This window comes from Xenia sp. Carnegie-2017, unplaced genomic scaffold (assembly GCF_021976095.1).
Source record: "Xenia sp. Carnegie-2017 unplaced genomic scaffold, XeniaSp_v1 HiC_scaffold_24, whole genome shotgun sequence".
NCBI lineage: Eukaryota > Metazoa > Cnidaria > Anthozoa > Malacalcyonacea > Xeniidae > Xenia > Xenia sp. Carnegie-2017.
In genome coordinates this window covers 3631421-3643934 of record NW_025813487.1, presented here as the reverse complement: position 1 = coordinate 3643934, position 12514 = coordinate 3631421, and the positions used below count along the sequence as shown (strand labels likewise).

At 35.0% G+C, this 12514-nt stretch overlaps 2 long non-coding RNA genes across 2 annotated transcripts; both read right to left on the bottom strand.

The window, feature by feature from the left end:
• Nucleotides 1-64: 64 nt before the first annotated feature.
• LOC124451371 lies at nt 65-2222 on the bottom strand. The gene is made up of 4 exons (XR_006950427.1): nt 2157-2222; nt 1190-1323; nt 792-912; nt 65-240 (listed from the first exon to the last, which is right to left on the bottom strand). It is a non-coding gene; the product is annotated as an uncharacterized LOC124451371 (long non-coding RNA).
• Nucleotides 2223-3613: 1391 nt separating this feature from the next.
• Nucleotides 3614-6309, bottom strand: LOC124451369. Its single transcript, XR_006950425.1, has 5 exons — nt 6252-6309; nt 5507-5558; nt 4900-4998; nt 4725-4815; nt 3614-3769 (listed from the first exon to the last, which is right to left on the bottom strand). It is a non-coding gene; the product is annotated as an uncharacterized LOC124451369 (long non-coding RNA).
• Between the last annotated feature and the right edge of the window lie 6205 nt (nt 6310-12514).

Genomic DNA, 12514 nt, shown 5'->3' with positions numbered 1-12514 from the left:
ATAAAAGTACAAAATATAAGCAAAATTGTTGACCAAACTTACATTTGAATTCCCTTTTCTTTCGTCTCCTTCTTCTGTTTAAGACTCTCAAATTCTTCAGCATTATCGATGGCTTTTGTACTATTAATAGACGACTGACTACCCCCCGTTTTTTGAGATTGTAAATCACAAGACTCCCCCTGTTTTCATTCTCCTCTGTGCTTCCTTTTCGAGAAATTGTTGGTGCACCATCAACCAGATCTGTCAGGAAATTTATATGGAAGAGATTAAACAGAAGTATTGAGGAATAACTATGATGATTTGGAGATCAATAAGGGATCGCGTGGATCATTAAGAGGTTAGCATAGATCATTAACAGATAGCCTAGATCATCAGGAAGTTAGTCTAAATTATTGAGAGATAGACTAGAACATTGAGGGTAGCATTGGTCAATAATGAGTAACTATAAACATTAAGATATAGCCTTGATCCACCGCGAGACCACCAAGGGTAAAAAAGATAACTTAGGGATAACTTAGATCCTGAGAGGTTAACTACAATTGTCGAACAACTAGTTTTGATTAAGAACATTAACGTGTGTATAAGAAAATAATGGAGTACCTTCGATAAATAGGGGATACAGAGTATAGAAAGATGGAATCTTGATGGAGATAAAAATCGTCAGTGTAGCCGATATCAAAAGAGGGGTACAATGCATCATAAAGCGATAACTTATCCAAATGAATAACAATATTAAGTTTATATTCGCTAAATGCGAGTTTCTTCAGTTTCATAAAGATGTTAAAACTAACCAAAGTTATCCTCCACCTGAGAATCAGGTTTAAAGTAAAGATCCCTGCTCCATTCTACCATACATTTAAGAATAGAAACGAGACATTCCAGACCTTTGATACGAATACTGCGTTCTTGAACCTGGAAAAATCATATAAAAATAAGACGACATTGATACTATTCATATAAAAACGTGATAAAAAGATGTATTATAATCAACATTATCATCACAAAATATTAGAGACATGTTCTAGTCCTTTTCATGTTGATAGCCTAAGCTCCAGTTTTTTCATGTTGATAGACTATGTCCCAGTCCTTTTCACAATAATAGACTACGTTCCAGTCCTTTTCGAGTGGCATAGATATGAACAAGAAAATGTAGAGAAGTAAATATTATGAAACATATTCATCAACTTACTGGTGTCGCTCCTAATTCAATAGCTTGACATCCTTGGGCAACTTTAGACAAATCATTGATCAATCTTTGAAAGATATTCGACAAAGCCAATTCACAGTCGTAATTTAAATATATATCAACGACCGTCTGCACGTCTGCAATAAAGGACACAAATGGATATTAATGGCTAATATTAATGGATATTAATGGAGGACAGAAAGATAAAATCAGAATTTAACTGTTGGTATATTGATAATTAGTAAGGGAAAGGTCACACCTCACCTCTTGCACACCCACGAAGAAAATTCGAACAAGAGGATTGTGAAGACTGAACATAGGATGGGATTTGGAAATAAAAGATGCTTAATTGTTGTACAGGGTTAAACAAACCGAAGAGACATTTGGTAGAACTTGAGACAATGTCAGTGCAAGCTTTACACCGAAAGTTGAAGGTTTGCACCAGCTTGAGAGTTCTCACAAAAGTCTCAAGGTTTGCATAAGCCAGTACAAACACAAAAAACATCTTTTAGTTCTTTTGTAAATAATAGTAATGCGAAACAGATAAATTCAAGAAAAAAGTTTAAAATTTTTCTCTAACATGTACTCATGATTCATTTGCAAATTATCTTTGATTGATATAATTCATGTAGCTCAGATACGCACGTTTGTACAGGCTAATGCAAACACAGTTTAAGTTTTTATTAAGTAAATAGTGATGTCGGATGAATAGCTTTAGAACATTGAATTTTGATGTCGTTAAACATTCACGGTGTACATTAAAAAAACACAATTGATTTTATTGAACTTTCTGATGAGCAGTGAAAGACTCTCAATGAATACAAAAGGTTTCCAAAACAATAAATGATCATAAAGTTCCGAAATTTTCATAGCGGGACTATACTTGAGAACTGACTACGCTACTTAACACAATCGCTTTTATAGAAAATTGATCGATGGTATTTCAAATATTACTTGTTTATATAAATACCTTGGTAGAAGCGTTCAAACTTTGGAGGTACTTGTCTTCTTTGGCATAAGAGAAAACTTCAAGCAAAATACAAATGATTAAATATGGTTTATTACATTGAAACAAGAAGGAAAAGTTTCTCCCTCAAATAAAAATGAAAATAACAAACGAGAAACAGGAAACATTAATGTACTTACTGGTTTGAATTTTTTGCTTTTCTGCCATTTTCTGGATTTTTAAGCTGCAAAAAGAAAACATTTGAATAATTTTAGAAACAATCCAGTTTAAAATAGTAAATTATTAACACAGAAAGACGCAGATCTTTCAAAGAAAAAAGGAAGATAGAAAACGTTTTACCATTAACTGATTGATACATTGATATGTATGATATATGGATAGTATTCATTGTTAAAAATTTAACGTGAAGATGTGCAGAGTGTATGCCTCACATTTCTTAAAATATATATTGACGATGTGATCATTTTCTGCTTTAAAGCGCTTTATATGTTTCCTATCGCTTTTGTTGATCTTGGACATTTAAAAAAACATGAAGTGATACTTCTAGTGAAAAAATCAGATCTTATTCGTGTTCATACATAGCTACTGAAAATGGGATGTATAAGCTTGTACAAGCCGGAAAAACATAACTTAAGGGGTTGAAATTCTCTATCGATCTTCCTGTCCGATTGATAAAAATTATCTTGAATCAATGCTTTGTAAAAGGAATAAAAACGCAAAACTGTGATTTTCTACAACAACAGTATAGTAAAGTGGGTCCTATAGCCCCCCACGAAGGTCATAAGCAAATGCGCACACTTCCGGCTTCGATTTTCCTATATTTTATACATGGTGCGCTATCCATATATTATACATATCAAAGCATTTATACCTTACTTGTTGACGAAGCACTGATTGGCTAAAAAATTAAGAAAGACAACCAACTGCAAAGTATTTTATAACAGCCAATACGCAACGGTGAACATTTAACGAAATACGAAGGAGGGGAGAGAATGAGGAGATATGTGACTCAGTTATATGGAAAGGAAAAAATGTCCTTGAGTTTCTGTATCCAGAATATATATTTATCTATAGTATAGCTCATGTACTTCAAATGTTTTATAGATAAACTAAAACGTCCATTTCAATATAAGACAGTTTCATTGTTGCATACAGTACGTATAACATTTTAATAAGTTTAAAAAATCCACTATTCAGTCTAACGTAATCATGGTTTCGTGCTATAAACCGTTGAACTAAAATACATCTGGAACGCTACCTGTAATAGAAAAGTCTAATAAATTCTTGAAGCTAAATTTTACACCCAGACACGCGTGTGTAGTCAATCAATTTTCAGAATCTCGAAACACTACACACGCGTGTCTGGGTGTAATTACTTCAGGTAACGTTCCATGTATTTTAGTTCAATGCAACAAACACAACCCTGTGAAAACTATATATTTATACACAACTTAACTTTATATACTCACTCTATTTGTTGGTGCAACAAATGCATCTATGACCAACAATTTTTGCGTCAAGATTTCAACATCTTTATCTGTCAGAGGTTCACGAATACGTAATTTGACTTCAATCTTTCCACCAATCACCTTGCGACCTTTCTCGGGATCCATAAGCTGCAATTGTAATTAAGTCCACTTACGACAGCAATCGTTCTTACGTACGTAAATTTTGAATCGAGATAACATGTATTTTAAGTGACATTATGTATGACAGTGCTGCAACTCGTAGGGGAAATCCCGTACGGTAGGGGGATTTAGTGGTTCGTAGGTGGTAGGGGGAACCTACGGGGAAAACTGTAAAATGTAGGGTATTGTAGGGAGAAAAGAAAATCGTTTAAAAATGAGCCTCATTTTTGTCCAAAATACTCTTTTCTTCCTGTGTTCTCACCATTTAGCAAGTGATTTTAACAGAATCTTTCTTTTGGCACATTTTGTGACCATATATGGCAATAGAAGATCAACAACTTAGATAAACTCAGTGTGTCATTTGCGCCACCTGCATGTCATTACTTCCTACGACAAATTACTAACTTTGTCGTCTAGATGTTCGTAGTTCTCAATGAATCTTTTTTTGTATGCATTTTTTAAAAACAGACTAAAAAATTCAATGTTCTGACCCGACGTAGGTATATAATTGGGGGATATGTAGCTGTGTAAGAGGAAAAGTAGGGGAAACAAAGAGAAAATCATCGTAGTGGGAGGTGGGGGGAAAATAAAGTTTTCGTAGGTGAAATGTGCATACACAGAGTGGCAGCACTGACGTATGATGTGTTTATCAAATAATGGAGGTCTAACTGAAAAACTAGTTCTAGTCCTTTTTCTGCCTTTACAGATCACGTGGCAGACATTAAGAAGATGGTGAAGTCTGAAATGCTACATTGGGTAAACATGCCTATATTTGTACAAAGCTTATACTATACGCGTATAGTTCGGCATTTTAGCTTACCGAAATCTTGTCTTCAAATTTTAGCGGTGGGTGGCCGTCCAGTTATATATAGTTCAATGATTTAAACACAGTTTCTGCAATTATTAATTCATAAAGTTAAAAAAAATACCACACATTACTTACATTAAGACATTCGTGAATTTCACATCTATTATCAAACGGTGATAACTTAAGAGAAGCTTGACCCAGCGTCTTGTCACCTTTCAGAAATCCTCTAAATGGTTTGAACATTTACTGACGATAAAAAATATTTCACATAATGTAAAACAATGAAACATCCATCTCACGTACGACAAACCTGTTGTATTTTATTTCAAATTTCACACTTTGTCGTCGAAATATTCTCGCCAACGATCGGTTTTTCTGTCGATAGATATCTTAAACTTTTGATCAAATTCTATACGAAAAACAGCGTAATTGATCATCGATGTAGATAATGAATTTAATGAGGAGGGAAGGTTCTAGCATATCAAAAGCTTACAACCACAACATTGGATATTATTGACGTTATGAATATTTAAGTAAAACGACCATTCTGTCCCTTGTAAAATTACTCCTCCCCAGTCCCCCTTGCCACTCCAATAACCACAACATAGGATATTAATGAAGTCATGAGTTCTTAAGTAACACGACCATTTTGTCCATAGCATTGAACTAAAATACATGGAACGCTACCTGTAATACAAAACCCTGATAATTTTTTGAAGCCGTGATTTTACCGCAGACACGAGTGTGTAGTCAATCAATTATCACTCCGCGAAAGAATCTCGAAACACTAAACACGCGTGTCTGGGGTAAAATCACGATCTGTAGTAAAGCAACTCCTCCCCAGTCCCCACCCCTCAATACAAGATCATGCAGGGATCCAATGCTGTATGATATCATTCATTTCGAATAAAACTTACCAGGATTAATGTTGTGTTTGATGGTTTCCGTGAAGCCAGTTTGAGGTTGATCCTAAAGTTGAGTGATTTTAAAATTTAGTTTAGGCAAATAACATTGATTTAAGAAAAAGTAAGAAACTGTTTGTTACATGAGCAAAATCTGTCGTTTGCAAAACATAGAATTTGTTTAACGGTAATAAGAACAAATGCTTGAACAATGATTTTATTGTCTAACAAAATTGTTAACAATGCTTTCATTGTCCGTCACAAGTGCACGCTCTTGCGTTGCGTCTAATCATGCAAAGATGTCAATTCACAGTCATGTTGTTGAATCATTGTAGTGTGAATGTGATTTTTTTATAAAATAAAACAATAAAACGCGTGCGCTGATTGGTCTAGAGCCGTGTTTGCATTAACCTGTGCAAAACACATCTGAGCTCAACCAATCAAATCAATCAAAACAATCAATCAATCAAAGAGAATTTGCAAATCGATCATGAATAGAGAAAAAATTGAAATGTTTGACTTTTTTCGTATTATTGTTATTTTATAAAAGAAATAAAAGATGTTTTTCGTGTTTGCACAGGCTTATGTAAACCTCGAAGACGTTTGTGAGAACTCTCGAGCTTGTGCAACTCTCGTCCTTCGGTCTCAGGCTTGCACTGATCAGCTCTCAAGTTCTCCCAAAGGTCTCCTTGGTTTGCATAAGCTTGTGCAAACACAGTAAACATCTTTTATTTCTTAAATAAAACATAAACCAACTTACGTTTAAAAAGGGAAATTCATAGGACACATACACTTTCATATCGTCTTTGTTGTAACCTTGAAATATATTGAAATTTTTTAAAGATTGATTATTAAGGTTTATAGATGTATGTATCAGATCAAACATCCATTGTTTGACCTGACACTTATTAATCCTCTAGACACCTTATTAATCCTCTAGACACCTTATTAATCCTCTAGACACCTTATTAATCCTCTAGACACCTTATAATTCCTTTAGACACCTTATTAATCCTCTAGACACCTTATTAATCCTCTAGACACCTTATTAATCCTCTAGACACCTTATTAATCCTCTAGACACCTTATAATTCCTTTAGACACCTTATCAGTGTGCGAATTAGTTGAGAGAAACGATGTGCAATTTTTTTGACAAAGTGTTTCTTTAAAGGCATAATCAAATCGATATTACGTTAATTATTATATAGCGCTAATTGCTAAATTAATATTTTTAAACGTGAACAAATTCATATGATTTACGACAGTGTTTTTCGTTAAAACAGCTGGTCCAGTTACAAATGTAGGAGAGAAAATTTTTTCGCATGTTATTCTCTCCTCTTTTTTGTGCAAATTTTACAGCGCAATAAATTCACCACTTGGCCATCATCTTAGTAATCAAACGAGCCATCATTTGATGTTTCCATCCAATTTTTTACTGTATTAACTTTGCTAAAAGCTACAACCTTTCGACGAAAATGACAAGAAAGACAAAAGTGAAAAGAGAATAACCGAGTATACTTTTGCTTTCTGATTATTAACAGTAACATCCTTGATGTTTACTTATGATAAAAAACATCATATTTGTTCAAGGTTGCCAGTTTGGCTTAATATTTTGAGCCAAATTTGGCTTCTTTTTCTCACGCTAGGCTTATTTAAAATCAAAATTCCCTTTGGTTTAATCTTCAAATTTGGCTTATTTAAGTTTTTTTCTGTCTTGTTTTAAGAATCAAAATCAAAATGTTTCCCGATTTTCATGAAAATACTCAAAATAGCTATAATGCCAAAAACAATACGTAACGGTTTACAAAACAACGCAAATGCAAAAATTGACATTAAGAATGTATGACACCCCTATGTTGCGAGTTACTCGAGAATGACGAGTTGCGATTGAGTGAGTGACACGCGATGCAGTTGCGAGTTACTCTCAAATGTGAGATGTTTGCTAGTGAATCGAAATAACTCGCAAAAATTTTTTTCTCCAGTATTTGAAATTGACAAGCATAATCTTAAGTGTAGTGACAAGTAAAATTTGTTCAACATTTTGAAGGCAACGGTTTTATATCTTTTTATGAAACATGGGAGCAAAACGACTATTCATTTGAAGCAATATCTCGGGACCTAATGACGTTAAAATCTTTTGAATTTTTTTACAAAAGCATTTTAATAACTTCACATTTTTCATGGCACAAACGTTATTCGTAAAGCGGTAGACACCATAGAGAAATGTAAAGTAAATGTCACGCAATCAATAAGTAAATTGAAATAGCGCTCAAACATTTTCTTCTAACAGTCTTAGATTATGGACATATATAATCTCAGGAAAGAATGCATTAAAAAGACGAATATTCTTTAAAGCCAAATATTTGAGAAATGTAGCTATGCGATGAGTGTACGTATAATCTTTTGAATTCGGTTCTGAAAGAACTTCATTGACCTGGAATTTTGGATGTAGTAGCTATTGATATAAAGGCCATAGACATTTAATAGCAAGAACGATATAAGACCACGTGTATAGTAAATGGCTAGAACTTTTGCGATTCACTTGCCAGTAGAAATGTTTCAAATATGAGATTGGTTTCTGAAACAATTTCATTGACATCACGTCGACAAAAATGAATGAGATGGTGTGATTTTACTTGTCACTACACTAAACATTATGTTTGTCAATTTCAAATACTGGAGAAAGAAATTTTTGCGAGTTATTTCGATTCACTCGCAAACAGCGAGTTATTTTATTCACTCGCGAACTTCTCACACTCGAGAGTCACTCGCCATTCTATACTCGCGAGTCAAGTCATGTTACTCGAGGTCTGTACTGAAGGGTTTAAATACATAGGCGAGAAAGGGTTATACAGGCTTTAGATAAGTGAGAAAGCGTTGCACACAATCACCATGACTCTTCTCCTTCCTCACCCTAACAAATCCCTCATCTTAAGTATTATCAAAACCCTATTTATCCTAACTCCAACCCACAGTGTCCAACACTGAAAGAAATTACGCCAAATTATGAAATCTCAATTGACATTAAGAGCAGAATGTAAAACACTATTTCTAGTTCAAAATTTATTCAAAATCCACTAGAAATAAAAGAAAAGAGAGAATACATTCACTGGTTTTTAAAGATTAAAGTAAACACAGTAAGATAATAATCACCTGACGTTATGAAAAGTTCTGCTTTCATAATGATAACGTGGAGGAGGATTACCATGTTTGAAAGAACTTTGTAAAGAATCGTAATCATGTCGACAGTTTATCGCGAATTTCTTAAACCTTAAATAAAAGTAGAAATAAGTACAAAATATCTCAAATGTTTCAAAAGGTTCTGCTTTGTTGTGATTGTAAGCTCCCCTCATTCCGTAAAATCCCCACCCCTGGAAAAAAAAGTACAGAAACAAATCAAGATTTCACCTCTATATAGATCGGCCAGAAGGACTGGGTCCAGTTATGTCATGATTATGTGCACGCCCCAGGGTGGCAGCAATAACATGAAAAAAATGAGCAACATAAAACATCACTTTCGACTAATCCATGATGACAATACACAATTGACCTTCACACACAGACAAATTTCCTGTACACACAATATATGATGACGTATGAACCTGACACCAAATATGGAAAACCTGACTTTTACTCCTCACTTTATTCTGGAGATGACTAACACTAAGAATTACAAAACATCAATTGACATCAACAACAACAATCCTTCTCATGACTGCACAAATCTAAATGATCTACATCTACAAACATGTAACAATACTCCCAGGTTCAAATCATTCACTTTATTACAACCAAATGTTGATATTTGAGTGATTCATTACAATCAGAAATCAGGAATACATAGAATAGAAATATAATTGATAGAAAGAAAAATAGCAGCGGGAGCGTGCTGGGCCCATAACCTGTTGATGTTAGCAATATGAAATATAATTGATAGAAAGAAAAATAGTCATGGCTTCCCGTATAACATAACATGTGCTAAGATAACATAAATACTTCATGCAATAATATTATAGTGTAACATTACATCATCAATAATACTTCATATTGCTAACACTCCCACTTAATGTGCACTATAAATGTTCTTTAAGAATTACGAATTCTTAAACTAAAATTTCTTTGACACCTAACATGTCTCGAAAGTTTTGGAATGTTTGCTTTGGTAAACTTTTCGTCATAACATCCGCTAACATCTGATCTGTACTACAGTATTGAACAATAATGGAATTATCGTTGACCTTTTCTCTAACAAAATGATACGCAACGTCAATATGTTTAGTGCGATTGTGAAATCGTGGATTCCTCGAAAGTTCAATTGCCCCTTGGTTATCTTCGTTCAGTATAGATGGTTGATCTTGATTTATTCCAATATCCGCTAGTAAACGTCGTAACCATATGATTTCCTGTGTTGCATAACTTAGTGCAACATACTCAGCTTCAGTCGAAGATCTTGCAACACAAGATTGTCGCTTGCTGCTCCAGCTGACGGTTGATTTGTTTATCTGGAACACGTATCCTGATGTAGATCTTCTTGTATTTACATCACTTGCCCAATCAGCATCTGAATATCCAACCACTTCGCATGTTGAATCTTTGCTTTGAAAAACAAGACCATAATTGATTGTGCCTTTTAGGTATCTCAACACTCTTTTGCTCCTGCCAATGCTCCTTTCCTGGCTTTGACATAAATTTTGAAAGAATACCTACAGCAGATGCCAAGTCAGGTCGAGTTGCTGTTGTCACGTATGTCAAACATCCGATAAGTTTTTGATATTCATGAATATTTGTTGCGGTCTCTTCTTCGGGCAGATTCTGAAAATGTTTTCCAGGTTCTAACGGTGTCAAAACAGGTTTGCAATGTTCCATGTTGAATCGTTTCAAGATTCCTTCCAAATATTTTGATTGACTAATTGTCAATTTTCCCCTTTTTCTGTCTCGTTTGATCAGCATACCAAGGACATGTTTGACTTCATTTAAATCTTCAACTTTGAACTTTGATGCAATGGCTTTCTTCTCCACCTTCAGCATTTTCGTAGAATTGGAAAATAGGAGAATATCATCTACATGAATAGATAGTATCACGAAATTCACATTTCCATCTTGCTGTTTAATAGATTTCACGTACAGACATGGATCACAGCTCATTTGATTGTATCCTTTTGATTTCAGGTATGAGTCGATGGCGTTGTTCCAACATCTGGCTGACTGTTTTAAACCATAGATGCTTTTTCTCAATTTGCAGACATAGTCAGGATGCTTCTTACTAATATAACCTTCAGGTTGTCGCATATAAATTTCTTCATCCAAATTTCCTTGTAAAAACGCTGTTTTAACGTCCATTTGGTGAACTTCCCAGTCTTTGCATTCGCTAAAGCTAACAACGATCGAACAGTTGTATTTCGTATGACAGGTGAAAATACTTCATGATAGTCGACACCTTCAGCTTGTGAATAGCCTTGTGCAACTAGGCGAGCTTTATATCTCTGTATTTCTCCATTTTCGTCTCTCTTCACCTTGAAAACCCATCGGCTTCCAACAATATTCCTATTATCTGGTAATGGGACAAGTTCCCAAGTATCGTTCTCGATAAGTGAATGAAATTCGGAGTCGGTTGCTTTTCTCCAGTCATGTCCATGTTCTCCAGAATAGGCTTCGTTGATGTTTGCTGGTTCGTTGATTTCCGCAGTTAAATCATTGGCGATGTAGCATTCTTCATCAAACCTTTGGGGAGGTCTTCTTTGTCTCCTTTCACCAATGTTTTGTACTTCATTCATAAATCTCTCCTCGTACGTTACTCCCACTGGCTCGTTATCGTTGATTTCTGCATCCATGTTGACGTTTTCGATAATTGGATTCAAATCAAAATCTTTACCTGCTTGCGTTGGAGTTTCTTTGATAATCACCGGAACATTTTGCTCTTTCTTTTGATCAAATGCAGTCAATGGTCTTTTGTCTTCACCAAAGTCATGGAATTGTGTTTCCACAAACATTGCATCACGGCTACGGATGAATTTCAATCCAATAGGGTCATAAAACTTGTACCCCTTTGTTCCGTCAGGGTATCCCACAAAAAAGTAATTTCCGGGGATTTTGGGTCTAACTTCTTACGCTGGTTCTCTGGAATATGTACATAGCTCACACAACCAAATACTCGTAGATTAGCTACATCCGGTTTTCTTCCATATAGACATTCGTATGGAGTCATATCCTTTACTGATGTTGTAGGACTTCGATTACGTAAATAGACGGACGTATTTACAGCCTCAGCCCAAAATTCATTTGGCAAATGTGAATGAGACAGCATAGAACGAGCAGATTCAACAATGGTACGGTTCATTCTTTCTGCAATGCCGTTTTGCGCCGGATTATGAGGTACACTTAACTGATGGATGATACCATTTTTCTTCAGGAAATCTTTAAATTGCTGTGAGCAATATTCCCACCGTTATCAGATCGTAGGGTCTTGATAGGTTTGCCAGTAATGTTGCGAACATGACTATGAAATTCCTTGAATTTCTCTAAAACTTCGCTTTTCTTCTTTATGAAGTAGATGTACGTATACCTTGAATAGTCGTCGATGAATGTGATGTAGTAGCGCGATCCACCAAAAGAGTTTACAGACATGGGACCACACACATCACTGTGTACAAGCTCAAACGGTTGGTTGGCACGGTAATGGTCATCTTTCGGATAAGAACACCGATGTTGTTTCCCCATCATACATCCCTCGCAGAATGAGATATTTTCATTTACATCACTCATTCCTTTAACCAAATCTCCATTTAACAATTTACGAACATTGTTCATTCCCAAGTGCCCAAATCTGCAGTGCCATAAATGCAAGCTTGAATTTGATGCGTCCTTTGCAATGTTCACATGTTCATGTCCAATCCTTAATTTGTACAATTTTCCATGTATGTCCCCAACAGCTAGAAGTTTGGAATTACGAGATATCTTACACTTGTTACCTTCAAACATAACAGTAGCTCCAAGTTTTATCATGGCATAGACTGATAGTAGATT